The sequence below is a fragment of the Ambystoma mexicanum genome, chromosome 6q (assembly GCF_040938575.1).
Source record: "Ambystoma mexicanum isolate Mex_15411 chromosome 6q, UKY_AmexF1_1, whole genome shotgun sequence".
In the NCBI taxonomy this organism is placed as follows: domain Eukaryota; kingdom Metazoa; phylum Chordata; class Amphibia; order Caudata; family Ambystomatidae; genus Ambystoma; species Ambystoma mexicanum.
In genome coordinates, this window is record NC_090937.1 from 1606877467 (window position 1) to 1606894225 (window position 16759).

A 16759-nucleotide genomic window follows, 5' to 3' on the forward strand; every position below is an offset into this window, starting at 1 on the left:
TGGGTTTCATTTCCTCGTGTCACACTTTGTATATTAGGCTATTTTCTATTATTAACTCAAGCTCAGTCTTTGTTCCCATTGAATCTTTTTCCTACTCGAAAGTACCTTCTGCCCCAGCTACCCTCTGCTCCTGATCACTCTTTCTTTGGTTCCTGCTTCTAGGTCCCCTTGCACGGATCTGTATTTCACTAAAAGCGCTCCCCACTCTCATGCAGTTGCCTCCACTTTGCAAGTTGAATTGGATGGCCGACTCAGCCCTTCAGCCGTCATTCGGTGATAACATGATTATCATTATATCAGGCAGGGATTACTATCAAGGGACTTGTTTTAGTAAATAAACAATTGGCCTCATTATGATACTGGCGGTAGCCGTATTTTTACGCCGCCCACGAATGGGCAATTACCGGGTCATTATGGCCTTGCCGGACCCAGTAATTGCCCATCCGTGTGCGTCGAAAAAAAAATTCTCCCCATTCCCATTTGAGCCCCCTTAGGGCTCAATGGGAATGGGGAGGTCGGATGCACCGGCGGCATTCGTGAATTGTGCCGGTGCATCTGACATGCTCTGCTCGTGGGTGCCGGTACGCCCTCCATGTCAGACCTGGCGGGCGGGAATGTACCGGCGAGCAGAACTTGTAGTTAGCCGGTCCAGTAACAACGGTACCGGTAGCTTACCGGTACCGTTGTTACCGGACCAGCAAACTTATTGTTCTGACCGTTCCTTGGAGGCATATGACCATCTTAATTTATAGAAAATAATGCAAATAGAGGGTGTCATGTTAGGATATGATATGGCATTTATAATGCGCCTATACACAAATGTTTCAAAGACTCATTATGACCCAGACGGTAAGGGGTTAACGGCGCCATAAAAGGTGGCGGCGCCGTTAACCCCTTACCGCCTAATTACGAGGTCCCTTTGCAGGTCCCTACCTTAACGGCTGGTTTTACCAGCCTTTAAGGATTGGACCCGCAAAGGGACCTTGGAGGTAATTACGGTACCGCAATTTGCGGTACCGTAACTACCGCCTTCCCCATTTCCATTGAGACCTATGGGGGCAAAAATGGGAATGGGGAAGGGCCAATGGTGAATGGGGAATTACCGCCCTGCCAACCTTGGAATGGGGCGGTAATTCCGCCATTCACCATGGCGGAATTGGTAAAAATTGGTAAAATACCGGTACCGCACGGGTCGTAATGAGGCCCAAATTCTGAGACTTCCAAATTGCGTACCTGTACGCTTAATTCATCTGGAGCTCAGATAAGTCTCTCTGTGCAACATGTGGAAAATGAGAAGCTGTGGACTTTATCTTAAAATTACTATACAAAGCAAAATCAAAATACACAAATTGTTGAGCGGGGAACTAGATAAGAAGGGCCGGGGCTCTTACACCATTTCAGATCCAGATGTAACAAAATTAATTGAAGCTATTGATTGTGTCATTGGTTGGGAGACAGGCACTTTTGCTCTGATTAAGCAGCTACAGGCAAAATCTAATGTTTGGGACCAGGGCAAGAACATTATAGAATTACAAGAATATAAGACACCCCAGGGCCTAATATAGGTAATAAAATAAATAGAGAAAAGGATCACAATGGATGAGATGCAACTCTATCTAGTGGCATTTCCTAGCCCCCTGATTAGAAGGCAGTGTAACCTTTCACCATATATAGTGGTGATAGGTCCGCGCCTGGAATGCTCTGCGGCACAGCCGGGACACCATAAGGCATCTACTTACAAAGTCAAACATACTTTACACTAAGAGACGCGCATTACTGGGCTGATTTGTACACACACATTCCATCCTGGAAACAGATGTGCTCTGGGGCAGGTGTCTGATGGGTGCACAGCAATCCCTGACCATAGCAGTGATAGTACTCGGTCAGGACATCACCAAGCTACTGGAAAAAGCACTAGATAAGGCAAAGTAAAACATAGCACGTGTCATGCATGTTTAAGGCAATTAAATGTATGAATTGAAATGTAATAATGAACTTGTTAAATTGTCATTTCTTTTAACTTCTGTATTCTGTATATAATATTTTATATATGTTTGTAGAAATAATTATGGAACGTTAATAACTAGCTATAACACACTCTATAAATAAGTGTTAATAATAGTGACATGTTTTCATCATTTAGTTGTCCCTATTGTGCTATATTAGTATATAGATAGCTAAGTAGATCACTATTGATCTGGGGCCCCCAGTTAATTTGCCCAATCCAACGGGGGTGTAGAAATGAAGGGTGTTAGCGACAGTGACAGCAGTTTCCACCATTCTTCTCAGACATTTGCTTTCACAGACGTCTTAAGTGTCCTTCCAATCTCTGGCCTCAGGTAGGGTCCACGCTTCAATAAGGTCCACAGCATCCATTAGGAGCCCTGCTGGGGACGAGCTTGCTGAACAAGATTCTTCTGGAGAAAAGAAGTGTCTCCAAACTGAACAGCATCAGACAGATGAGAGGCAAAGACAGATGGAAGCTGCAGGTTTATTAGAACAGAAGCATAAGGCTGCAGCAGTTTTAGCTGAGCAGAAACGTAGATTATGTAATGCTTGCACTGGTTCTAAGCACTGGAGGTAGCTTCCCACCTCCAGAAGATGGAAGGGGAATTGTGGGGAGCAGGCCTTATGAGTGGTCTACCAATGGCTGGTGCTATTATTATTCAGTTGGCATCTGAGGAAAGGCCCATTTATGAGAAAATGAAAGACAACGTCCTCAGGAAGTTCTGCAAAACTCCACATCAGTACGTCAGTACCAAGAAGATGAGTCATCATTCCTTGAAGTATCTGAGTGGATTGATCACAGGTAACAGAGTTGATACTTTTGAGGGCATGCATAATTTGGTTGCATGTGAGAACATACTTAAAAATGGTGTAGAAATAGTTCAAGTGATTACATCTAAACCAGATGAGAAGGCAACTGATCAAATTAGAACAAGTAGGGTAAGGGCACTCACCCCCTCCCTAAGAAAGGTCCCCAAAAGCGCAATGGGAAATCAGACACACATGCTTATCAGCTAACACAGAAAGAAAGAGGCACAGATTCTCTAACACTGAGGCAACCACACAGTTGGGCCGTCGAGGCTGCTTCTTGTGTGGGGATCTGACATATAGGAGAGGAGATGCAACTTGCAAAGGTAAACTAATGCTGGTCTCATGAATGAGTTATTTATTAAATATGTATGGTATGTTTTATTTATTTATTTGTGTGTGTGTTCATGGGGCTGGATGCAATGTTAAGAAAGAAAAGAAAGAAAAACAACGGAATAGACTGCCGTGCCCAAGAAGGAGCTGGGCAGGGGAGAAAAGAATCCTGGGAGGATTGAAGAAACGTGAGAGTTAGAAAAAGACAGTTAGAAAAGGACAGGAAGAAAATGACAGCAAAGAATGAGAAAATACGTACCTGTGGGCCGCTGCCTCGATTGTCTCCCCAGAAAACTGGAGCCCACTGAAGAGTGAGCCAAGGGGCTGAACTGCTTATACCAGGGACAGCTCGGCCACCCCGGGGCTCTGGCAGATGTCAGTCAACGGACCCACTTAGAAGATTTTAAAAAGGGCCACGCCTGTGGTGTTTACTGCCAGTGCCTCCTACTCAAATGGGACAACCCAGAAGAATGAAATAGGCCCTGGAGAGTGGAGGTTAAGGCACGCAGATCACCACTTTTGCAAGGGGTCGTCCAGAAGACCAGCAGAGCGTGGGTGTCCTCATGTGGTGGACAGGCCACCCTGAAGAAAGAGAAGGGGACAAGCCCCACATCTATAATCAGGGGACAGGCTTTCAGCCAGCCCTTCATCCAGCTTGGCAGCCAGCCCTCAGTGGCCAGGGTCACCAGAAACAGCCCTTGAAGGTACTTTTAAGGGGTGACTGACATACTGTTCATTTAGTGTTACATGTTGTATATATGGTGTATGTCGTTGTATATATATATATATATATATATATATGTATGTATATTTATATATTTAAGTTTACCCTAAGGGTCCCTGAGACCCCTCCAAAGAAGGGGAGCCGATGTAGCAGGTCCCCATGTAGTTGGTGCTCTCACCAGGGGAATATTAGGGAATTGGAAAGGGAAGAATATTTAAAAGTATAAGTGTTTATCATAAATAAAGAAGGGTCTCCTTTGGGATTCCTTTAAAATTCACGCTGGTGCCTGTGTCCATTAGTCATCTAAGAACTCAGGCTGTAGCGTGCTGGGGGTGGAGAAGTTGGTTTCCATGGGAACTGCCCCTGAACCAGGGACATCCTTGCTTGGACCAGTGCCAGAAAACAGCTGCTACACTGAGATGGAGGACACAGTTGTTACAGAACTCAGGGTCCTGGCATAACTAACTAATTTGTCCTCAGCTAGTGGCCCAGGTCAGGCCAACATTTGCAGGGCCGAGAGAGACTGCCCCACTCTGGCTGATCTGCGTGAGCAGGCAGAGAAACAGGTTTTAGGGGAAGCCCCTGAAATGTTCCGATTTACTGGGAGAATGGTCTCCTGTACTGTGCGCAAAGGAATTCTGAGGCAGCTGCCAACTGAAGGTTGGTTGTGCCCAATTGTCGTAGGAGGTTCTACAGGGCTTGGCTCACAATATTCCTTTGGCAGGACACTTAGGAGTGACCAAGACAGCTGACAGGCTGGCTGACCCCAAATGGGAGTAATAATGAATGAATGTGTGAGGTCCTGTCATATTTGGCAAGTATTCGGTAACTCTGGAGGGGAACAAAGACCTCCTTAATTCCACTGCCAGTGGTTGGACAGCCTTGCAAGAGAAGAGTTTCTTACTACTCTGCAACCATTGCATCAGTCTCTAACAGGAGCAAATCCCTCTTTGAAGTGCTAAAACATGGGTCTTTCAGCAACACCTGACCAAGGACAGATTCCAGTGGATGCACATACTGATGCGCTGTACTGTACTGCGCTACTGTTCAAAGATGCCAGTCCAAATGCTGGCTACCCACACTCTTTACAGCGCTCTACTGCTCCCGAGCTAGGTCCATGCTTTAAACAATAAAAGTAAAAATAAAATAAGAGGAATGAACATTGTGAGGAATTCATTTCTGACAGGGGCTTCAACTTCATATCTGTGCATATGAAAGCAATGTGGGAGGACTGTGGTATGACTTCCAAGTTCTCCAAAGCTTTCAACCCGCAGAACAATGGGCTTCTTGAGTGGTTCAACAACACCCTAAAAGGCAGAATAGGTGGCTTGGAAGAGCACCTGAGTAGAAAGTAGGATATGCCTACTGTTTGCCTAACGTGAGGTGCCACACAAGGCAGTAGTGAACATTCATTGTCAGCTTCTGTTTAGCTATCCTGTTAGGGGGTCATCCATGTCTGGTACAGGAAGGAAGGGAGGGCAATCCCCAATCTTCTTACCACAACACAGTGGAGTATGTTCTTGGTCTCAGATCCAAGGAAGTGGGTAACCCTGTTGGCTCACTGTGTAGAAACCCTGAGACCTGCATTGAAAAGGGGCATAATATTGGAAGTGAAAACTGCTCTACTCAAGCTGGAGAGGGTGAACAACTGGGACAAGGCAGGGAAGTTACAAGTTCCAAAATCAGCCCTAATGCACCTGCTGGGGCTAGCACCCAGGACAGCTACGTTAGTTAATGCCATCCTGGCAGGGGCTTCCTGATGATGTGGTGGCAGTCCCAAGTATTGAGAGGTGGGTCCATGGAGGTGTCGTGGCTGGCCAGCAGTATCAATGACCAGTCTAACCTTGAGGGGAAGAAACCTGAACTATTTCAGGCCTACTAAAGGGCTGTTAGAGAATACCATCCATGTCCTGTGGAGGAGACTGCAAGTGCAGACCAAAAGGGGAAAATGGAAGTTACAACTTGTTACAAGCACTGGCAAAGCCAACAGCTTTGGCTTGTGTATAAGTATGAGGCATTTCCAAGCATTGATATAAGATTTCCAGGTACTTGCACCATTTTGCACTTGCTACCATCAATGAACAGTTACTACCACTCCAGCAGTGCTTAGCATGATATGCTTCATTCTGCTCATCGCATAGAGTACAAAGTGGCCAAACCCTTTTGCCCGGATGTCCTAGGCAGGACCTGTGAATAGGACCGATTTTTGCCGAATGAGAAGACCAAACCCAAGAGTAGTAGGACATACTGGCATGCAAGCGAAGATCTAAAGACATTGGTGGAGAGCAGACCTTGAGCTGTCTTTGTAAATGAACTGTCACACTACAGGATGAATATGAGTGAATTTAGGGGCTGACAGGCTCACCCGGGCTGGGAGGGGGAAGTCGTGGATGTTCCAGGTAAGCCAGTGTGTGTCTGTGTTCGGGAGGAGGGAGGATGTTTGTAGTGGAGTAGGGAGGTTGAAGGGGCCGGGGGAGCATGAAAATGTGTGTTTGCTAAATCATTGTCTCAGCCTGTTATCATAGATCCCTGTAGAGACAGGCAGCAACATCATACTTGCCTGTATGAAATAATATCACACTGGTCTCTGTAAAAATATTGAATCAGCACTTCTTGTAGAATGGTGTAATACCAAAGGCTGCTATTAGATGTCCCTGCAAAGCAAGCACAGGTATTCACTATAGACTGCAATACCAGAAGTCGTTCAGAGAGGACATGCCTGCAATTCCTAGCATTGTTCAATGAAAGACCCATGAAAACATATCTACGACCCCAAGATAAAACCTTTGGCTGCAGAAATAGCAATGGGAAATCTTAACATAAAAAATAGAATATCACAAACTTTTATTAGTGTTCTTTGTAAAATTATTGAAGCAGCACTTCTTGTAGAATGGTGTTACACCAAATGCCGTTACTAGATGTCCCTGCAGAGCAGTACAGGCATTCAATATAGACTGCAATACCAGACGTTGTTCGTAGAGGTTCTTTGGGAAATTCCTTGCAAGTTTCAATGAACGAATCATTAAAAACTATGAGTTACAAGCGAAATGTCAGTGTAAGAATGGTACTAATCGCTGCTCTTTGTAGATGTATAGTGTGATATGTGTCAAAGCTGGCACTAAATTATACTTTTTAAGTGTACCATTGTGCTTAACTGCCTTTAAGCTCCTTGCTAGGGGTGACTGTATGTATTTTCCTACCGACGCCCCTTTGAAGTGGAGGGAAATGTCAGTGTGAACTCTCTTAATGCTGGATGCATAGATCCACTGACGTGTGTGGGCGGGATACATGCAACAGTTTATTTTTGTTTTTGTTTTTCACAGCCCGTTTGTGAAATGCTGGATCCTGAAGGATTAAAGAAATAAAACACATTAGAAACAAGGAAGCTAGAAATGAAAAGCGTGGCCGTGTGTCTCATTTATGGAAAGTCCAGAGGGGTTGGAAGATTGAACAGCATTTTGGACAGAGTGCAAATGCCTACAGATAGCGGCCAGAGACCAAGCATATGATAACAGCGCTCAGCAAGAATCAGATGCATTACATTGCATAGAATAATTAACAAACAAACAATAGGATTTTCTCCCACCAATGGGCTTTCTGCAACCCCTTCAGAATTCCATCCTCGAATACAGCAAGGCAAGTGTGATCGAATGGGCCTCATTACGACCCTGGCGGTAAGGGGTTAACGCCAGCGTTAGCTGCGCCGACCCCTTACCGCCAACTACGAGGTCCCTTAGCGCCATGGCGCTTTTAACACCTGCTTTTAGCAGGTGTTAAAATCCATGGCGCTAAGGGACCATGGAGTTAATTACGCCACCGTAATTTACGGTGGCGTAATTAACGCCTTCCCCACTCCCATTATGCCCTATGGGGCAAAAATGGGAATGGGGAAGGGTAAATGGGGATTGGGGACTTACCGCCCCGCCGACCTCGGAATGGGGCGGTAAGTCCGCCAACCACCATGGCGTAAACGTAGTTTACGCCATGGTGGTAAAGTCACGGCCCAGGCGGTAACTTACCGCCTGGGTCGTAATGAGAATGGCTGCAGAACCAATGGCATCCTCCTGACATTATTATCTGTACAGCCAATAAGGTTGTGTTTACATCAGAAGACACTACAACACCACCCACAAATCAGTATATGGACAATTTGGCAGCCATTTTATAAAACACGCATCTTTAACAACACATCTTTATTTGCAAAACCAAATGCATTAACATATGGAACATAACCGAAAAGATGCACTAAATATTTTAAAAAGCATCAATCAAGTCAAACAACTTTAAAATAACATTAACAGATGATGGACACCATTTTGGAAGTATAAATGGCTGACAAATTAACCACACAGTAGAAAGTGAGCCAAAGAGTGCAAAAGGAAGTGTGGCTGCAAGGAAATTGGTGGGTATGGGATGAAATTCCTATACATTTCACTTAGCAGTGGGCATTAAATAGGTGGGACACATAGTCAAACTACCATGTAACCATCCTCATATGCAACCTGCATTGAAAAGCATTACAACAAACCTGCATCCAAAGCCCCTGTTTCAAGCTCTCATGTTAAAGTTCTTATTTCAATGACAATAGTTTCGGCTTCATAGGTAGCGCTTTCAGCGCCACCTAATAGCCAAAACTAAAAATGACAGAATACAGTAAAAATTAGGAAATGAGGATTAGATATTTATTTATTTATACACTTATAGCAGCACACAAAGCCCTCAGGCATCTAGGCGCTGGTTACAGTAAGTGCGAAGTGACATTCTAAAAGTGAAAGACCAAGCATAGTGGTTACAACATTCAGGTGGTTGTTGGAAGCAGAAACTGACAGAACAATGCCTCATGGTACGGTGGACAAATGCAGGTGTACAGATACACATGAAAGGCAAGATTAGAGTAGGTGCACAGTTTGGCAGAGCCATGCCTCATGGTACAGGGGCTACATCAGATATACATATACTTAAGAGACAAAATTAGGGTAGGTGCACGGTCTGGCTAAAGCCTCATGGAACGGGGCCTACATAAGGTATACAGATACGCATCTTGTCTGCATCTAGGGGATCAGGTACAGAGAATCGGCTATTAAAGAGGAAAGGGAAAAAGAGATTGGTACAGCAAGCAGTTAGATTGGAGCAGTAGGTTTTGCTGTGGGAGAAGAAAGAAAGATAATCATTGGAAAAGCTGAAGTGCCAGTAGCAATGACATTGTGGAGGAAGTGACCGACAGCGTGTCAGGGTCCGGTAGGCAGAGAAAGCAGAACACTTGTGCATATTAAGACTAGAGGAGGGTACCAATTATAACAAGAAAGAGAAAAGTGGAGGAGAAAGACTGAGGAAAAGAGGAATCCTAAAAGACAATGGGTTTCATTAAGAATTTGCCAGTCAGGAAACAAGGGTGCCTGCCGTGGCTGCTGTCCCCGACAGGTCTGACCCTGCTGTGTACTGCGGCCATGGTAGGCAGACTGTCCACAGAAGCACAGGTACCGTTGCTGATGGTGCCGCTATTTCCGTGTCCCCACTTCTATCGAGTCCACATGACTCTATGGGAATGCAGACTTACAGTGTGCCGGCCCCTGACTTCGCGGGCCGCCGGACTTGAAATGAGCCGTTGCCACCGGGAAATCAACCGCTGGTAAAATATTACGGTTCCGGCGGCAACCCACTGGTAGCATCAGCAGGTTTACTGCCGGACCTGTAATGAGGTCCAATGTCGACAAAATGGGAAGGGAAGGGCAAGGAGAAGGAGAAAAGTTCAGCCAACAAGATATCCTAATGGTGCATGGGGAAGTGAGTGTGGAAGTGAGCACTACGAGGAGCAGATTTCAAAATATGAAGGGATAGTGATGTGGGTGTTTGGAGCGAATATTAAACAGGCAGACATGTATGGAGGAAATAAAAAAGGGAAAGGAAGGTGAGGTGTGAATATCTCTTGAAAAGAGAGCTCAGTCAGGGATGGAAACAAACCTGCATGAAGGAACAAATGGTAGTGAAACATCTAAGGATGCAAAATTCTACAACTTGCCACAATGCAAGAAACGCAATGCAGAGGCACAGAGGGAAAAAACAGAAGGGACAGACTGAAATAATTGTGATCTATTTGGGAACTCTGGACTTGGAAAACAAATTATAATCCTTCTCATTCCCCATCAATAATTTGTAATGAACCCTTTCACTGCACATGTTTTAAGACACTGTTTAATTGAACCCTTCGATGACAACCGTTTTAAACACCTTTCGTTTGTTGGCCCTCTCAATCATTAGATGCCTTGACTTTAAACCAACCCCAACCTTGATGACCAATAAAAGAAAATAATTGTTAAAAGCCAACCAAAACAGTGTTGAGTACTTTGTGAATTCCATGACCCGGTGATAGAACCAAGAAGGATTTCGAATCTCCATGGGGTGGTCGGATAATGCAGATTCCTCTCAAGGTTTCTGACTGCAACAGGACCACTAACAAAGGTTTGGTGGCCATCTGGCCTAGCCAGAAGAAATGGGAACTTGTGAAGGCATCATGAAGTAGAGACAGACAACTGAATATAGTTTGGGCTACAAACATTTATTAAAATAAAAAGAGGGTTGGAAATAGGCCTAACTTGCCCTGTTCTTAGGTTGGATTTGCGTACCTAACTAAACCTAATGATAGTATGTGGCAGGAAGTCCAAAGCAAATGTCTTTCTGTGTCAAAAAAACTATACTTGCCCTCACCTCTAATTGTATGCAATGTGTAGGGATGTCAGCATTAAATGAGAAGTATTCCAATTAAAGGTCAGCACTTCTTCCAGCACTTGGATGGAAAAGGGGTCTCTTTTCCCCAAGGTTCAAACAGTTCTCCTTACAAAAGAGGGGATCCCTCTCCCAAGCTTTCAAGTCTATCAATGTTCCAAAATAACACAATTCCTTGGGACACTTCCCAGCTCTTCCAGTTTTGGTTACCTTTCACCAATTCATAGAGTTCAGTTCATCAATATCATTTAATACAGGTTTTCCTTTATTCAATCACAAAGTGGCTTTTCCATAGGTGGGTGTATTCGGTCTAGACGCAGTTGTCGGACCACACGGTCTACCCATAACAGGTCACGCATCCGACACACATCTTACATGGGTGTGCTTCATTGGTATCTTGCCACAATTGCAGCTTCACAGTTAGGCTTGACTTATTCTCCTTTCAAGTGCCCATGAAGCTTTATCAATCTTGTTGTTATCACCATTCACTTGTTTAGTAGCTTTCACTTGCAAATACCAACATAGGCTTCCCAGTACACTCTCCTGCTAGGAAACTCAGTTTATAGTCCTTTTCCACAAGCCATCATAAGCTTCCCAGTACGCTCTCCTGCTAGGAACTCAGCTCTCAATAATGCACAATAATATCTGCTTGCTCTTATTAATGCGTGTTTGCCTCTTGACAATGTTCCTTTCAATCATTCACTTATACTTGCTTGTTTGACGTTATTTTTTAAGAATTCCTTTTCATCTCAGTTCATACCTTTTCACATCACTGGTATCAACATTTCCTCTGGTTTTATCACTGTTCATTACTTCACTGTGGTTCTTATTCTGAATTTTCCCCAAATTGACTTAAGTAAGGGTTTCATGAAAATACAGAGGGCCTCATTACACGGACGGCGGTAAGGGTTTACCGGTACCGGTAAGGGCACCGGTACCGGTAAACCCTTACCGCCTTACTACGAGGTCCCTTTGCGGGTAGGTACTTTAACGCCTGCTGTTTAACAGGCGTTAAAAACCAACCCGCAAAGGGAGCAGGGTGCTAATTACGGTACCACAATTTGCGGCACCGTAATTAGTGCCTTCCCCATTCCCATTATGCCCTATGGGGCAAAAATGGGGAAGGGCAATGGGGGAAGGGGGAATTATCGCCCGCCAACCTTGGAATAGGGCGGTAATTCCCCTTTCCACCAAGCGGTGCCAGTATTTTACCGGCATGGACCAAGGTGCTAGTAGCACCTTGGTCCTCCGCCTACCGTGTAATGAGGCCCAGTCTCTTTCTTTTATCAGCTTGTCAAATATGGCAATTTCCCCAATGAAAACATGTGTCAGTACGCCTTGGGGTTCCCAGCGTTTCCTGGGCAGTGTCTGAAGTACGGTGTGGAGCTGCAGGAAAGTGTTCTCTATACTGCCGGTCCTCACACAGTTTCGTGGACAGCTTCTCTGTCGCACGCCGGTTTAGCTGATGCACCTCACTGCCTTTGTGACTCCGCCAGCACTTTCTCTGCTGCGATTCATTCGGTGGTGCTCCTCCAACTCTCGCCCGGTCTCTCCAGTTACTTCTCCGGTTCAGAGGGAAGCACCAGCTTTCCTCCACAGAGCTTTCTCATGCAGACCTGCTTTCCATCTGGCTTCCTGCTGCGCTAGCTCTGCATCGCTCTCCTGCTAGCGTTTCGCTTGCACAGGACTGTTCTCTCGTTCATGTCCCTCGCCGTCTTCCAATACTGGCATTTAAATTTCATCTTCATTAAGTACTCGGCACCTATACTGTTCAGAGTTAGTTCTATTGTCTGTTGTCAGTCTTTGTTGCATCTTCCTCGTCCCAGTACCAAAGTGGTGTTCGTATGAGTCAGAATAAATAAGAAGGGGATGTATGGCTCTGGTGTGTCTCTTCCTCGTTCCAGTACCTAGTAGGTGTTTGCTGGAGAATGATGTAGATAAACGATTGGGAAGGGACTAATAACCTACACAGGCCTTGGGGATATTACACTCATTAGAAAAGCGAAAAGGGGGATACCGTGTCTCACCCAAGGGTGCCTCATCCCCACTCCCCAGGTCTCCTCCACCCAGCTGATCCTCCATCGCTTATCCACCACCAGGGTCAGGATCCGATAGTGGCAGCCTTTCCCTGGCCACCTGGAAGGATGATATATTGGGGAAAGAAGTGAGGACGCCCTCAGATGCCTCACAGAACCACAAAGACTGGAGGCCTTCTGAGCCTTTGACAAAGGGAAGACATTGCATCAAGCACGCACCCTGAGCAGAGGGGTGAAGTACCGCTCATCACCTGCATGCCGCAGGCTCAGTACAGACGGGATCTAACACCACCGTAGAAAGAACTGTTCTGTAGAATGAAAACTAGATTGAAGGAGCCATGGAAATTGTGGCATATCCAGACCCTGTTACAAAGTATCCAGTAAAACAAAAGCCCAAATTCAAAGATAGCATGCTGATTAAAAACCATGTCCAAACACATTAACTTGTCTGTTAGTTGTCTTAATGTGAATTTATAACTACTTCCCTCACTGCATACTAAACACTATATCCGACACACATATTTACACATAAATGTTCAAATAATTAGCTACTAAAACACAGATCCATTTTTGACTTAAATAACATCCCTCATTAAATAAATAAAAGAATTTCTGAAGATTCTCCAAACATTGATTTGAAATCACTTCTTTTTTTCATAACTATTTTTATTATATTTTTAAATAAAATGGTAAATACAAGTCACAGAGATGCACGGAAAATTGACATGTCATGTTAAATTGAATGCCCTACATCCTCCCCCCCTGTTGTTGATTTTCTCAGTTAACCCATTGTGCTATGACTCCTCTCTGCAACTTCACAACTCCTGAGGTTCAAGACCCTGTTCCGTGCTCTGCAATCAGATCGTCCCATCCTCAGTGATCAGCGCTCAGATCACTTCTTGCCATTTACCCCATACTTGGATATGTTTCTGGAGGCAACCCCTATCTCTATTCACTCAATGTTCTAGGTTGTAGCAATAGTCCATCCCCTCACGCCAGTTTGAGCTCCTCGCGGCCACCGGTCCACCACACCCCATCTGGCCACAATCAGCACCGTTTTGATCAAGCACCGTTCCTTACGGGGAAAGTCTGTATCCCCCAAGACACATAACATGCAGAACTTTGGGCAGTCCCGCAGCAGCCTCCTCAAACCCCCAATTTAGCATCCCTAACGGCTCCCCAGTAACTCTTTATCCTGGGACAATCCCAGATAGTATGGAGGAAGGTACCCTCCTCTGTCCCACAACTCAAGCAATTTGAATCCGTTGCTTTCCCCATCCCATGTTGCCGAGCCCCAGTATAATAGTTCCTCTGCACTGCATTACTTGATAATGATTGAGCCTCACGTTTCTGGAATTGCCTGCTTCCCTGGGAGACCTTGGACACCCACCCAGTCCTACTCTTCCATCTCCCACAGGCACCTGCCCCATTTAGGTCTCAGGTTGCTCAGGGCCGATGTGGGAACATTATTTATCACTTGGTAGAGTGTAGTGACCACCTTACCCGTCATCCTCCCCTCTGATAGGTTGGCCTTTGATCTTTGTGCAAGTGCATAAAAGGGGGGATAGATGTGAGCCTGCTAATTACAGGCCAATAGCCTATAGAGAGCAACATTTTGCCAAATCCTTACTAACCATTACGGAGGACTGGACAATGACTGCAAGACGTATATCTAAGTTCCAGGTGGGCTTTCGGAAGTCAGTGAGAATCCATGCTAGTGGTTTGTGTATCCAATCCCTGATATACCAGGCCTACGGGGAGGGAAAGGATGCATTGTTCTTAGCAAGTGTGGACCTGAGTATTGCCTTCGACCAAGTTGACAGAGCAATGCTCTGGTCCAAACTCTTCAGTTGGGGCATGCCAAATTCATGGGAAGTCACAGATCCAATAACAAAAAAGCCGGGTCTTTGACACTGGTGCGTCTTCACTCCCTGTCTGTTTAATTTATACCTAACTGATCTGGGAGAATACTTAGAAATAGCTGCATTTGTGTCACCCAAGATAAAAGGGGAGCGTTGTTTTTGGGTGTAGTATGCAGATGACCTAGTGCTCCTAGATGGGACCCCCATAGACCTAGAGAGACTCCTTAATCGTCTAGGGGAATATGTGAATCGTCTGAGCGTAAATCCGAGTAAGTCTGTATAATGTGCTACAAAGGTAGGAAATGTAGTCCTACACCATAAAGATGGATTATGAATACTTCCCCAGTGGTGGTGGTCCATACAGTTAGATACAATTTGTTTAGGCCATCAGAGTCAGCTAAGTCCAAAAATATTCTCTAGGAAGCATTGTAAATTCACTATGACGCCGCTATTACACTTCTTCAAGGGCTAGGTCATTACAGTTCTATTCTATGGTCTCAAGATTACATCAACACACGAGAAACTTGACCTGAATAGATTGGAGGGTGTGATTTGGAGTAAGGTGTTCTGATTGCTGTCATGTGTACCTACCATCATTACGCGGTAATAATTGGGTTTGAACACAATGACTGCCTAGGTCAAATTGAGATCATTGATGCTTTATCGCAAATGACTGACCGCCAAAGTGAATTCCCTCGATGCATTGATGGGAGGGTGTTCACCTGAGCCTCATGAAAGTCTGATCTCCTCCTTTAAGGAAAAATGCAATGGCATTTTGATGAAACACGATGTGGCATCTGTAGCACTGGTGAAAATCCTGAACAGGTGAAAAAGAAATTGTTGGACAGCGACTGGATATTAACTTGTGAAAAGAGAATATAAGTATTACAGTGAAATAGCCAGAGAATAAAAGAAATGGGGTTGCCATATCAACTACCTAACCCAATGTCCAGATAGAGGAAATAAACTGAATGGGTTTGAAATGCCGTCTGTGCGCTTGCGACCACTCTATTTAGTTTTGGTTATGGCAGGTTTTGTTCACCCTTCCAAAAAGCCCACGCAGACCAGGGCCTTAAAAAATTAACAAAGAGAATTGATTTGGATAATGGTGATTTGCGGACCGCCTTCCTGATAATGAGCAATTTAGTATCAAAAGTACAATTAAATCATAATATTCCAATTATTGATATTCTTAAAGTTGCAATTTATTCATGAAGTAGTCAGCCAACACGTGTTTCGACCTTGGTCCTTTTCAAGCCGGACACAAATGATTGAGTTAAATTAAGTTAACATTCATATGTGATTACACGTGATTAGTGAACAATATGTACGGTGTATTAACATAAAATACTATAACCCAAGAAAAAGAATATGAAAAATAACACATTTTTTACAGAATGCTTGACAATTGCAAAATAGTTTACAGTTTAGAAAATAAACCAGAAGATGAATAAAATGATTACATACCCCATAGCAGTTTGAAGATTGGGGGTCACACAGAAGTGGAAAAGAACAGAAATGGAAACTGAAATATTGGCTTTTGACCATGTTGGTACACAATTGCCATTCCTAGGTAATTAACTAAGTGTAAAATGACAAATAGCACCTGAAATGCACCTTTACCATTACTGTGAGTATATATCAAAGTGAATGTTGGCATCCAAAGTAGTATCTTGAAATAACAGACTGTCCCATGGTGGTATTAATTAAATTTGACCATTGGCATGAACCTTATTAGGTGGAATTCTACTCTTTACTATGGATGCAGAATGTGTTGTAAAAAAAAGCCACTCATAATATAAGTATCACCACGTGACATGCAATGGTGATGGCAAGTAAGAGCTTACCCCTTCTTCTACTGATTTGGTCGATGAACCTAAAGTGATTAAAACGACACTTGGGTTAATTAACTTGCCTCTAGAGTTCATGTATTAATTAGTGATACCGCTTTATAATCGAAAATAAATTAATAACGTAATGTTTCTCTCGTTACTTGATTGTAGTTGGATGAAAAAAAGGATTAAGTATCCTCGGCTGATTAGCGCACCGTAATTCTGGTACATTCAGAACAAAATCATGAAGTTCCAATAAGTAGAGTGTTCATCGTGTAGTTGATGCAATAAAATAATAAAATGGCTTCATTGCTGTTATGACCCGGTCTGGGTCATAGTGATATAAACAGGATACAGTTGCAGGTATGATCAATGGTTGCTTTATTCAGGTTCTTCAGTTACAGGTACAAATCAGGTCTCCTCAAGTACATAAGG

The 16759-nt window shown here is 44.2% G+C and overlaps 1 protein-coding gene across 1 annotated transcript in view; it reads left to right on the forward strand.

The window, feature by feature from the left end:
• The window catches only part of LOC138516896 (C-type lectin domain family 4 member F-like), a 333064-nt gene that overhangs the window by 212073 nt on the left and 104232 nt on the right, over positions 1 to 16759 (forward strand). The gene's annotated exons all lie outside the window — the stretch shown is intronic.